This window comes from Notechis scutatus, chromosome 5 (assembly GCF_049901735.1).
Source record: "Notechis scutatus isolate UNSWTSFEM ecotype Mainland chromosome 5, rNotScu1.2, whole genome shotgun sequence".
Lineage (NCBI taxonomy): Eukaryota > Metazoa > Chordata > Lepidosauria > Squamata > Elapidae > Notechis > Notechis scutatus.
In genome coordinates, this window is record NC_142013.1 from 66,916,055 (window position 1) to 66,929,017 (window position 12,963).

At 32.5% G+C, this 12,963-nt stretch overlaps 1 protein-coding gene across 3 annotated transcripts in view; it reads right to left on the minus strand.

Moving 5' to 3' along the window:
- The window catches only part of POLA1 (DNA polymerase alpha 1, catalytic subunit), a 360,204-nt gene that overhangs the window by 47,177 nt on the left and 300,064 nt on the right, over positions 1-12,963 (minus strand). The gene's annotated exons all lie outside the window — the stretch shown is intronic.

The window sequence follows — 12,963 nt, forward strand, 5'->3', positions numbered from 1 at the left end:
CCGGCAGCCGGCTTCCCCCCAGGAGAAATGAAGTTATACCAAAAATGTCTAGAATAAACTCTGATTGTATATGATATGCACTATGACTCCAATCTTACATGAGACTTCCTTTTGGTCACCTCTCCAAACTTGTATGTGTAGTCTAAATTTGCTTGGCCACATGGTAACATTGGTAACATTTATATACTTACAGGATTTGCATTTAGACTTAATATTACATTAATATGGCAGTATCACAAATAAACGTTACTATTTCTGGTATGTATACTACACAAGTCATGCACAGAGAACATATGGTAAATTGATTGCTAGGCTAGGGTCAGAACAATATACTGCAATTTTTTGGAGGAGCATAAGTACGAAATTAAATTATACTGATAACTAATGACCATAGAAAATTCTTTATTAATTAGGTAGGTATTTAATAGCGACAAATTATGCATCTATAACAGATGACCTTTGAAGTCATTCAAGATACAATCACAGTCATGCATTAAATTCTGCTTTTCACTGTAATGTGTGAATGTATAAAATTAAATGAGGCTTGCGATCTAATCAGTGTGGTTGGTTGCCTTAATATATTCCATTTCATTTTGAAATCACTATAGGCCCACTGTGACGAATCTAATTTGATCTGTTGCTAAGAAAACCAGTGAAAAGAGATGCAAATAGATTTATTGACAATTGGCAATCCTGATATTTCAAAAGTGGGCAATATATTCTAAGATATTAGATACTTTAAAATATTTAACATATTCAGACCCAGGAAATATGCTTCTGGTAATATTAATATTATTATAATAATTAGATGCTTTGACTGAATCACCCATAAAAAGTAAAAATTATTGTTCACTAAAATATCAACTGCTGCATTATAATTAAATAGTTTGCAACATTATATGCAAAATGCATTACAGTAATAATTTACCATCAATACTACCAGTCTTGACAATCAATTGAAGTTATAACTTTCAGAATCACCAACTTCTTGGCATCCAAATATAAGAAAATAATTTTACTTCCTTCTTTTAGGTCTATGCCATTATCACTATGGAAGTAGGCCAAGTCTTGGCTTTGTATGTTGTAAATGGTTGTTTGTATGATATGAAGATCCTCTGTATAGTCTGAGCACACACAGGTATAGTGTTCTTAGTCATTTTGGACCAATCAGCATCCTTCAGTACTATTGACTGTGATATTTCTGCAGGAGCTGCAAGGACTGGAGATTAGAAGCATGTTTCCCCTTCCCTCCTCAGTGGTTGGTTCAAATTGACAGTGATTAGGGAGAAAGATTGGCACAGTAGCTGCTCCCTTGTGTAGGGTCATAGGGTTAGTTCTCTTTCTCGTTACTTATATGAAGATGCTGGGAAAGGTCACCAGGCAGTTTCAGGTCTAGTACTACTAAAGTGTTGACAATACCCAACTGTACAATGCAAGTCTGAGTCAGGCTTGAGATGCAGTTTAAGTCTTGCCTGGTGCCTGCAGGTTATTCAAGTCTGGATGAGACAGAGAAGACTTAAATTGAATCCTAGCAAGATGGAGCTATTGTTTGTACATCAGGAGAGACAATCACCTACTCCTAGAACAACTGAAGTAGTTGGGCAAAATCTAGTTGGGATAGAGTTCTATGACCCATTTTGTGTCCGAACAGATTTGTACTGTCCCTATTGGAGCTGGTCTGTAGTTTGCAGGTCCTTTGGGATCAGCAAGGAGAAACTGTGACCAGGGAATTCTTTGTGCAATAGTTCTGCCTACTGCAGTTTTACTTGGGATGAGAGTATTTGACTAAAATGATTCATTTGTTCATTGCCACCCAATCACACTATTGCAATGCAATTTATATGGATTTACCTGTCAAGACTACCCAGAAGCTTCACTTGGTATAAAATGCAGTGACCCAGAATTCCAGAGTTGTTTATAGGAGGTGATAGATTACACTTGTATTGGTTTGGCACCAGATTATCTAGAGATGCAGGTAACCCTATCCCAACTAGAGTTTGCCCAACTACTTCAATTTTCTGGGAGTAGGTGATTGTCCTCCATTTTTGGGAGGTGGGGCAGGTCCTCTGGAATAGCCTCCCATGGGAGGATCCAATGTTATCTGCCTTCTGAAAATAGTAGAAAAATAGTGTACAAACTGAAAAAAGAAAATAAAAAAAGAACAATATACCAATTAGTGGACAAAAATGGAGTATTTGAGACTGATTTGGAAAAAAAGAAGGTAATTGTAAGAGAGTACTTTGAGAACTTATATAAGCAAGATACAGTTGATCTAAACAAAATAGAAGAATATTTGAAAGGAGTTTTACATCGGCTACCAGAGGACAAAAAGGAGATACTTAATAAAGAAATAACTTTAAGTGAATTAAAAGAAGCAATTAAAAAACAAAAAAGCAACAAATCCCAGGCCCAGATGGCTTTCCAAGTGAGTTATATAAAGAGATAGGAGAGGTACTAGAAAAAGTGTTGCTAGAGATCTGCAATGAGGTATTATTGGAAGCTAAAATTCCAGAATCATGGAAGGAAGCTTATATTACATTAATTCCTAAAGAGGGTGCAGATGCCAATCAAATAAAGAATTATAGACCAATATATCTTCTAAATTCAGACTATAAAATTTTCATGACTGTAATGGCAGAAAGATTAAAGAAAGTCCTCAATGACAAAATTCACCCTGACCAAAACGGATTCCTTCCCATGAGACAGATTAGATATAATAGGAGAACGATAATAGATATATTAGAATTTTATGAACTGCACCCAGGAAACCAAGTGGCTCTTGTTTTCCTGGATGCGCAAAAGGCCTTTGATAATCTTAATTGGGATTTCATGAAATACCAGATTAATCTGATGAAATTTGGTGGTAATTTTGCAAAAATGCTAAATTCAATTTATGCCACACAAAAGACAAATGTACTGATAAATGGAAAAGCTATCAAACCATTTGAGATAAAGAAGAGTGTCAGGCAGGGATGCCTGCTGTCACCTCTGCTTTTTATAACAATTCTAGAAACATTATTGGACAGAAGTACATCAAACAAAGAAATTAAGGGAACAAAAATTAAAAGTCAAGAGTACAAATTACAAGCATTTGTGGATGACATGGTCCTTGTAGAAGAACCAATAGATTCGGGACAAGTATTATTAAATGAAATAGATAAATTTGGCAAATTGGCAGGATTAAAAATTAACAAGGAAAAGACTAAAATGCTAGTTAAAAACTTAACAAACAGTAAACAAAAAGAATTAGAGGAAATGATGGGATTACAAATTGTGAATAAGATCAAATATTTAGGCATTTGGCTAAGACCTAGAGCATCAACACTGAGGGAGGACAACTATATCAAATTATTGCAACAAATTGGAAAGGATCTGGAAAATTGGAGTAAAATGCAAATCTCATTATTAGGTAGAATAGCAATTATTAAGATGAATGTACTACCAAAAATTTTATTTCAAACAATTCCGATATTATTGGATAAAAAATTCTTTAAAGACTTGGATAAAATTGTTATGAAATTCATTTGGGCAGGGGAAAAAACAAGAATAAAAAAATCTATCTACAAGATAATAAAGCAAAAGTGGCTTTGGACTTCCCGCCTGGGAGACTTATTACAAAGCGGCGGCACTAGTGTGGATAAAGGACTGGGTTAAATTGGGAAATAAAAGAATCTTAACACTTGAGGGCCATGATTTACAAATAAGGTAGCACGCATTTTTGTGGAACCCAAACAATAAAAGCCATTCATATTTCTCCAGACACACTATACGTAAATCTCTGATTAAAATTTGGACAGATATTAGAAGGAACCATTACACTAAAATTCCGAGGTGGCTTTCAACAATGGAGGCGATGTTCCATCCCAACACAATGGATATTAGCAAAAAGCTCAAATACCACCAAATTCTAGACAATGAGGGAAAGCTTAAATCGATTCAGGAGTTAGAAACCCAAGAAATAATTATTGACAATTGGTCCTACTTTCAAATAAAAATGAGATATAATAGGGATGTAAAAGATTATGGATTTGAAATAAAAGACACTCAATTAGATAAAATACTCCTCAGCCCAGAGAAAAATATGATATCTAAATTATATAATTACCTACTGGAATACGAATTGGCTGAGGAAATTGGGAAAGGACCAATGCTAGCCTGGGAAAAAAACTTTGGTTATAATATAGATCTGGACGACTGGGAGGAAATCTGGCAAAGGAATCTTACATTAACAAAATCAATACCATATAAGGAAAATCTATATAAAATGATATATAGATTGCATCTGGCACCCTCTAGATTAGCTATATATCCAACAGCAAACCCAAGCTGTTGGAAATGTAAAAAGAAATTCGGTACCTATTTCTACCTTTGGTGGACATGCCCTAAGATTAAAAAATATTGGACAAGGATAAGAATATGGATAGAAGAAATGATTGAATGCGGACTGGAGTGGAAACCAGAACTGTTCCTCCTGGGGATGATTAAAGGGGACTATTCTCCCAAAGTGAGATACCTGATCATCCACTTACTAACAGCAATGCAAATTTATTTGGTGCAATATTGGAAAAGGCCTAACGTACCACCAATACACATTATTATTCAAAAAATTTATGAATGTGCCGAAATGGAGAGGCTCACGCTCAAATTAAATGGGAAGGATGATTCAGAGTACTACCTGGTGTTGGATAAATGGTGCAATTGGGTAGAACGCAAGAAAAAGAATGTACAGAATAAATGAACCCAGGAAACATATTATATATAGTTGTATATGCTGAATATATAAAACAATGGTTTCAAGCTTCTCCTCTAATACATAAACATTATGAAGGCTCTAATGATTAAATAATACAGTTATAATCCAATAGCAATAGTAGAGTAACATGTGTTACTTATTTATTAATATGTTATCTATAAGAGACAAGGAATACTTGCCAATTATTATTTATTATTGTTTATTATGAACTATCAATCCTATTATCAAATGTAATAGAAAGAAATATGTTTACTGTCCTATTTGTATGTTTACTATTTTTTATTTCTGTATACTCATAGGTTTATATCTTTTTAATCCATTGCAAATAAAGTTCGTTTTAAAACACACACAAAAAAAGAAAATAGAAAACAGAGCTTTCCCCGTGGGCTTTTGGAATCAGATACCATATATTGTTTTTAATTCTTAAATTTATATTTATAAGATGTTTTTATGTACAGTTATGGTATTTGTGTATCTTGTGACGCACTGAAAGTCTGTTGCAGAGGCATATAAGTTTGATTAATAAATAATATTCAAAAAGCTTGCTAGTAATCAGTAAGGATTGAATTCAATAAAATACTAATTAACTATATCAAGTTTAGTTTAGAATTTGATTTGATCTAAATAGAATTTAGGTAATTAGTTCATCTAATAATTAAATTTGCATTTAGTTAAATTACTATATTCCCAATATAGGATTTCTCCCTTCCAATTAAATACAGAATTTGGACAGCCTTGAAGACCTGACAAAGGGCCTTTGGGCAAGAGCTCAGCTTCTACCCCCAGCTGTGGGTGCCCTTTAATGTGGTTAGAACAAACCTTTTCAGTATTATCTGTCCTTTACTATTTTTTTATTTGCAACATTTTATGTTTAGAGTCTGTAAACAACTCAGCCTCCTACTGGAGAAAATAAATCTGAGGAATATGTAAAACAAATGTCCTATTTTTGAAGGAAAAATAATTTGTTTTTTAGCAGAAATGAAATGCTAGGCATTCATTTCATGATGTACTTCCTCTCCTTCAACCCCCCCCCCCGGCCCCCAAACACCAAACCATTAACTCCCTATAGTATAGAACAAGATAGAAACATTTTGGAGGTTTCCGTAAACATGGGATTGCGTATCTGGTTCTATTCAATAACCAAAGGGATGCATCTCAGCACCTAGAGAAAGCGTAATACCACTTAAAACATTTTACTTAACACCTGCAAAGTTTTTTAAATTGTTATTCCATTTAATTCCATTTAATTCCATGTGGTTTATTTTTTTAAAAAAGGATTAAATTTAATTCATTAAATAATATAGCCCTATTTATGTTGGATAGTGAATATTTCAGGTAATTTTACTTTTTGCATAAAACTATTTGTATTTATCACTTAATTTTAAACAAGGCAAGTTGTTTTCCTATACTATTACATATTTGCTCTGTGTTTTTATGTGAGGAAGGTTTAATAATTATTTGATGTACAATTTTCAGTGAAGTAACTTTAAGTTACTTAGTGAGCTTACCCTCAGAATATTTTTTCATTATTGTTTACCTTTTCTTTATAAAATAAACTCAAACCAGCTCATGAAACAAGAGAAAATTTCCTAGATATCTGAAAAACCAACTGGGTTATCAATCAATTCAATCAGGAAAATAATCTGGATATGTATTTTTATAATGGTCCAATTAGATTCCATTAATTTAAAATACAATATAAAGTAAAATTAAAAATGTCAAATATTGAAATTGGTTTTCACTATTCCTGTTATTATTTCAATCAATTTTTAAATAGGCAACCTACAGCTATAAAAACATGCTACAGCCACAATGAATAGCTCAAAAAATTAATTTTAAGTTCATGTACTTGACATTAAATGAATTATTTGCTTTTATCTAATACATAAAATAGTTCTGGCTGTCATTCATTTTCCTTTATTTCTCCCAGTATATACATCTTTTGAAAAATAAAAATATCTGTTTTAAATGAAAATATTACAATTAATAACATTTTCATGTCAAAATAATTGTCATATCTGAAGTTAAATGAATTAAGAAAGAAAACACATTTGACAGATATGACCCTGATAAGATTAATTTCAGGAAACACCAGAGGTTAAAAATAAAAATATAAGCAAACTGGATTACAGTTATCTTTGGCCAATATTTATTGTAAGAACCTAGTAGTAAAAAATGGAAACAACTACAATGAAAAATAACAATTAATATTCCTACTATAAAGATGTAAATATATATATTCTAGTTTGATTGCCCATATAAATATTTCATGAAGAATACCGGGGAATCAGGATATCTATTTCCTTTACTTCTAGGTTTTAACTTCAAATAATTCACAAGCTATACTAATACTGATATGCATATTCATGGCAAAATTATGGACATTACAAACTAGGGTTATTTCATTTAAGCAATTTGATAATATAGCAATTTGATAATATCAAGCAGGCATTTGCTAAATCAAAATGACACATTGATTTTTCTCATGTAATATTTATTAGTAAGGCATACTAGAACTTTGATGTTGGCCATTCTGATGTAGCAAATTGTTTAAAACATTTGGAGATAACTACAGAACTTTTTTTTTTTGCCTGGGTATAACTTATGAGAAGAGATGTACCTTTAAGTGTCTTTATCAGTCAGGCTGTGTGGTTTCCACAGAAGCAGAACCAATTGATAAGACTACAACAAGCAACAGTCTGGCTGTTACCAAAAAGTGAGCTGTCCCATATTCACAATATCTCATTACCCTTATATTTTTCACCACTTTTCTCAATTGCATGTGATAATCAAGCAAATCAATCATGTTTTTAGAGTCATTACTGCATTGCATACACATTAACAGAATTATGCTTCAACTACATATTTAAAACAGACATTTTCTAAATAAGAGCTTCACTGTTCAATGACAATTTCTCCTTTATTCCAGTGTCTCTAAATGACCAAATAGCTTTTTCTGTACTATCTCATCGTGCTCCTACCGGTATGCATCCATTTGTATCATCTAACAGAGTTAAATTTTTGTTCTGGATTGCAATCACTCAGAATCTTGTGCATATTTTTTCTAGAACTCATCCTTGAGATTTTAAACAAAACTCAAAAAGCCGAATGGAAAAATGGAACTAAAATTAAATATAAAGACCAAACTAATGATGACCACAATAAAAGCAAGAATCCTTAGAATTGGTAATGAAGGTATTGAACTAATAGATAGCTTTTGCCTTTTTGGATCAACCAAATATCAAACATGCTGTCTCTTAATTTTTTAACTAGCATTAATGTTTTTATTGTAAGTGTTAATGTTTGTTTTAATGGTTTTTTTATTGTACACTGCCGGGTACATTCATGTATATGAGATGGGTTGATATATGAACATGATAAATGAATGAAAGCCTGAATAAATAAAAATATCAACAGTAAATGAATAAGCAGTCAAGAAATACACCTCAGATTAGGATTTGACAGAGCAGTCAGCAAGGTCTTGGAAAATATACTCAGATGCAGTGATATGTCTATATCTGTAAAGATTAGAATAGTGCAAGAAATGGCCTATTCCATAAAGTATCCCTGTGGATACTTTATGGAACTGAAAGTTGGATTTTGAAGAAGCCAAATAGAAAAAAACAATGAGACTTTTGACTTTTGGTGCCAAAGACGGCTCTTGAGAATACCATGGATAGCCAAGAAAACAAACAAAGGGATCATTAAACAAATCAGCACATATTTCTCACTCAAGATCTCAATGGTTGGGGTGAAATTATCTTCTTTGCACATTTTATGTGAACAACTAGCTCTCTGGAATAGTCTCTAATGCTGGGAATCCCACATACATTTAAGAAATGGAGCTGATATTCTCAAGAAAAGATGGATTCATTTATTTAAAACATTTCTTCAGTTCTGGACAGCTCCCAATCAAAACTTAAAAACAACATACAAAACAATATTAAAACTATAAAACTAAACACATTAAAACATTAAAAACAATAAAAACCTGGTTCCAACTCAACTTCTAATGTCCAGTCATCTAATATGATCCCGGTGCTTGGGGGAAAAGACAGGTCTTCAAAGCTTTACAAAAGAATAAAGCCTGCTGAACTTTCAGGAACAGTTTAGGAATCTTACCAAGAGGATATATTTATTGAACTATGTTGAATGCCCATATAAGCCTAACTTATTATAGAATTGTCCTGTATACTGATGTTGTTACCTAGTTTGGGTAATGATATGTCTGCAAGAAAACAACCAAACTTAGAAAGTACCAAGGACCTCTGATTTGAACCTTGAGCTACAAATGTTCTCCTTTATTCCTCCTGTACAATGTAGGATGGCCAAACTATCAAAAACAAAAAGATCAAAAGAATTTCTGGTTACATCCACTTAACAGGTTTTAATTTTAAGGACATTTCTTTTGTAGAAATAGTTTGATTTATAAAATAATTTCTTTCATGAATGAAGGCAAATATACATGTCCCAGGATAATGTTGTAGGATTCAATCTGGGTCGGTCACTGAAACCAGAGGCTTGGTCTTCTGAGCTTTTGGACTTGTGCTGGAGCCCATCCTCAGGGAACTCCTCTCTAGCAGTTATGCTTTGGGCTTTTCTGTGTCTGGTATTTATATGGTGACTGGTTGTTAGAGAACCATAGACACCATAGAAATACCACATACACAATAACCCAAAGCACACACTCTGCTAGAGAGAAGTTCCCTGAGGATGGGCTCCAGCACGAGTCTGAAATGTCAAAAAACTAAACCTCTGGTCTTTGACTTTTTTTGTTTGTTTATTGAATAAAAGTTGATTGATGAGAATTATCTCCACAGTATGAATATGTTTATAAATAAAATACAAATGTTTGTTCAATAAAAATGATAGGAACTATATACAATAGCTTGAATTTATACTTAACTATATGAGCATTGCATTATATTATAAAAAAGAATAGAAGCCAAATCAGACAATGCCAGATTGAGACTAGAACTCCTATCTTTCATACAAAAAAAGTCTAATGGCTGTACTTGATAACCTGATTTCTTAATGTTGCAATTATTTCCAATGTGCAATTATACATTTGATAAATAGGCAGTTATTGAAATTAAAGCAACTAACAATACTAGCAAAAGCAGCTAAGAATACTAGCAAAAACTGAGGAAAAATTGAGATGAAAGTGACATAGCAAAGCAAAATAACTTTATTTTACTTTTATAAGTTACCAAATGCAGATGTCAGAAACATCTTTAGTTTTGTATTCAAAAAATGGAGGCCAGAAATTAAATCAGCATATCAAAATAAGAAAATATGTTCTTAGTTTACCAATTGGTCTTTTAAATACTCTCCAGTTCATAAAATAAGATTTTAGAAATTTTGTACTAGATAATTATACTTCTTGATTTTGTAATTAGTGGAACTACATGTAATTACATAATAATTATGATGGTAATTACATAATTAAGATGTATAATTATGTAGTAAAAAACATTATGGAAATAAAAACTATCAACTGTATAACCACAATACATCTACAAAAAAAATCTTTCCTATTGCTTAAAAACTGTATTTCCACCTTCAAAATAAATAAATAAATAAACAAACAAACAATAAGTAAATAACAGCGATTAGTCTAGTGTATCAATTACTTACTGACAATTAAAGAAAAATCTTATAGATATTAAGATGGTGAATTATCTTCTTAAGACATAATTATACTAATTTAGTGATAATCAAACATGTATTTTATCCTAAATCACAATAAATCAACTAGAAATCCTCTTGAGACATTTGAAACTAGCTAGAAAATTTTTAAATTGATGTTTCAGCACTGCAAATTTTGTTATTTCTTCAATACTGATGTTCAAACACTTCAGATAATACATAGTGCATGCCTTAAAACTTGAATTCTCTTTAAACTGTATTTAAGGCCTTTTCTATTCTATAAACATTTTTAAAGTCTGATTTATTTCTCAAGCTGAAATTGAGTATATTGAATATGGTAAAAAGATTTTACTTTCTAAATTAGCTTGATAATTACATAACTGCTACCTTTTCATACTAACCAAAAGGCAATTCATCCTAACAGTGTGCATCCTAATATGCACATAAATTCTTATAATTTTCTTTGTATCTAATGAATAATCTTCTTAATTTATAGAAATGCCCACTTTTTAATATTGTACTTTATTATCAAGTTTCTTTTGGGACAATATACAATTTGTATTTTTCTCCTGTCAACTGTTAGCAGAGACATATTGAAGATCCTCATTAGTATCACTGAAAAATACCACCATGATGAAAGCTCTCCTTGTATAGCTTATTAGCAACTCATCCATAAAAAACTTCCACTTTGCATTGATATTTTGCACACCAAGTCATGAGCACAAGAGAAAAAAAACAATGTTCAAATTAAAGGATATAAGCGAATATTCCAAGTTAGACTTTGCATTTCCTTGGAGGTCATACAGCTTAACCATTTCATTTTTCTAAATACAATTTTACAGTCTATTCATCCAGAAAGTTAACTGAGCATGTTTAGTATATTTATGGAGGACTAGTGTAAAATTCTGTTATAAATTTGTAAAAGTATTTGCTGAGCATGGATTTATTTTTAAAACAAATGCACAGTATAAAAATGAATATCGTAAAGATCTTAGAAAGAAGTGAAAGTAGTGATCTAAAAATATACACAATACTTTTAATATCCAACCTTCTTCAATCAGTGAGTGATTCAATATAATCTAATCTTCTATTTTTATTTTAATAATTGGTATGATATATCTGATACTAGTACTAGAAGTCCTTAGAATTAAGATAATTCTAAGTTACGAAAACATTATGCAAAAGAACATAAAACAAAAGATTCAAAAGAAAATATATTATGTTCAAAAATTATTTTAGATCTATTCTTCATGCTCTTAAACCTTGAAAAGTTGCTGAGCTTCGGACTATGTCTCGTAGAGCATATATCCACAGCCAGCAATTTTTTTGCAGCCTTGCAAGTTGCTACTTAAAAACTAAGCAAAATATATACTTGAGATCAGCAACATTTTATTATTAACCCATACCTTTTTCTTCCTGTTCCTTATTATAGCTCCCCAAATGCTAGTTGCATTTGTTAATTTCATTGCCCCAGGCTGTATATTGGATTCTCTCAACTTGGATACAACAATGCTATTTGTATACAACAATCTTCCATTGTTTTTACAATAGCTGTAATCATTCTGATTCATAATTTATTTTCAGAAATTATAATATCATTGGAAAAACTGCTCAAATCTCTTATCTATTGTTCTAATAATGGAAATTTAAATAAGGAGTAAGTGAAAAAGTTGAAAATTCAGAGGTATGACAAGGAATGGAAAACATGTAGTTCTATATATACAGGAGCACAGCTATATAGGTAGTTCTTTACTTACTATGGCAATTAGGATCAGAATTTCTGCCACTAAGCAATGGGGTCATAAAGCATAACTACATCACTTAGCAACAGCAAATCCCTGCAGTCTCAGTTGCCACTAAACTGAATTGAATCCCATTGTTATTAGGCGAAGCAACTTCCTCCTGGCTTTCCATGGTGAAGCTGGCAGGAAGTTGGAAATCCTAGGCTTGCAAACAGGTCACTGGTACAAGGATGTGTGAAAGTTGTGGTAGGGCTCAAGGAGTGTGTAAAGGAGACTGGAGAGGGTATGCAGGATGCACAAATGGTGAGGGAGGTGCCATGATGCCTTGGGAGGGTGTGTAGAGGTGCACAAGCGGCCTGCACAGAATGAGGGCAGAGGGGCTAAGGAAGGATACACAGGTGGGGGAGAATTATTCGTGACTTGTAACCTTCCCAATTGGCATCTCTGACTTTCTGGGGAAGCTGATAGGAAAGATCATAAATGGCGATCACATGATCACAGGGCATTGCAACGGGTTGTGGAATGTGGAAAAGAACTGAAGGAAAAGAGCTCAAATGTTCAATCAACCCTCAGAAATTAGCTCAGACAAAGTCCTGTCATAAGGCAGCAACAACTTGCAACCTTTCCTGCCAGTTTCCCCATTGACAGGGAAGCCAACAGAGAAGATTACAAAAAACAATCCCAAGACTGTGGGGTACTTAATTCTAATTAGTTCTAAATGAGAACAGGGTGCCAAGTACCCATATTGTAATCTTATGTCTGCGGGAATGGTGGAGCAATATTTTACGATGGCTGGAAGTGGTTCATTTACGGGCTGTA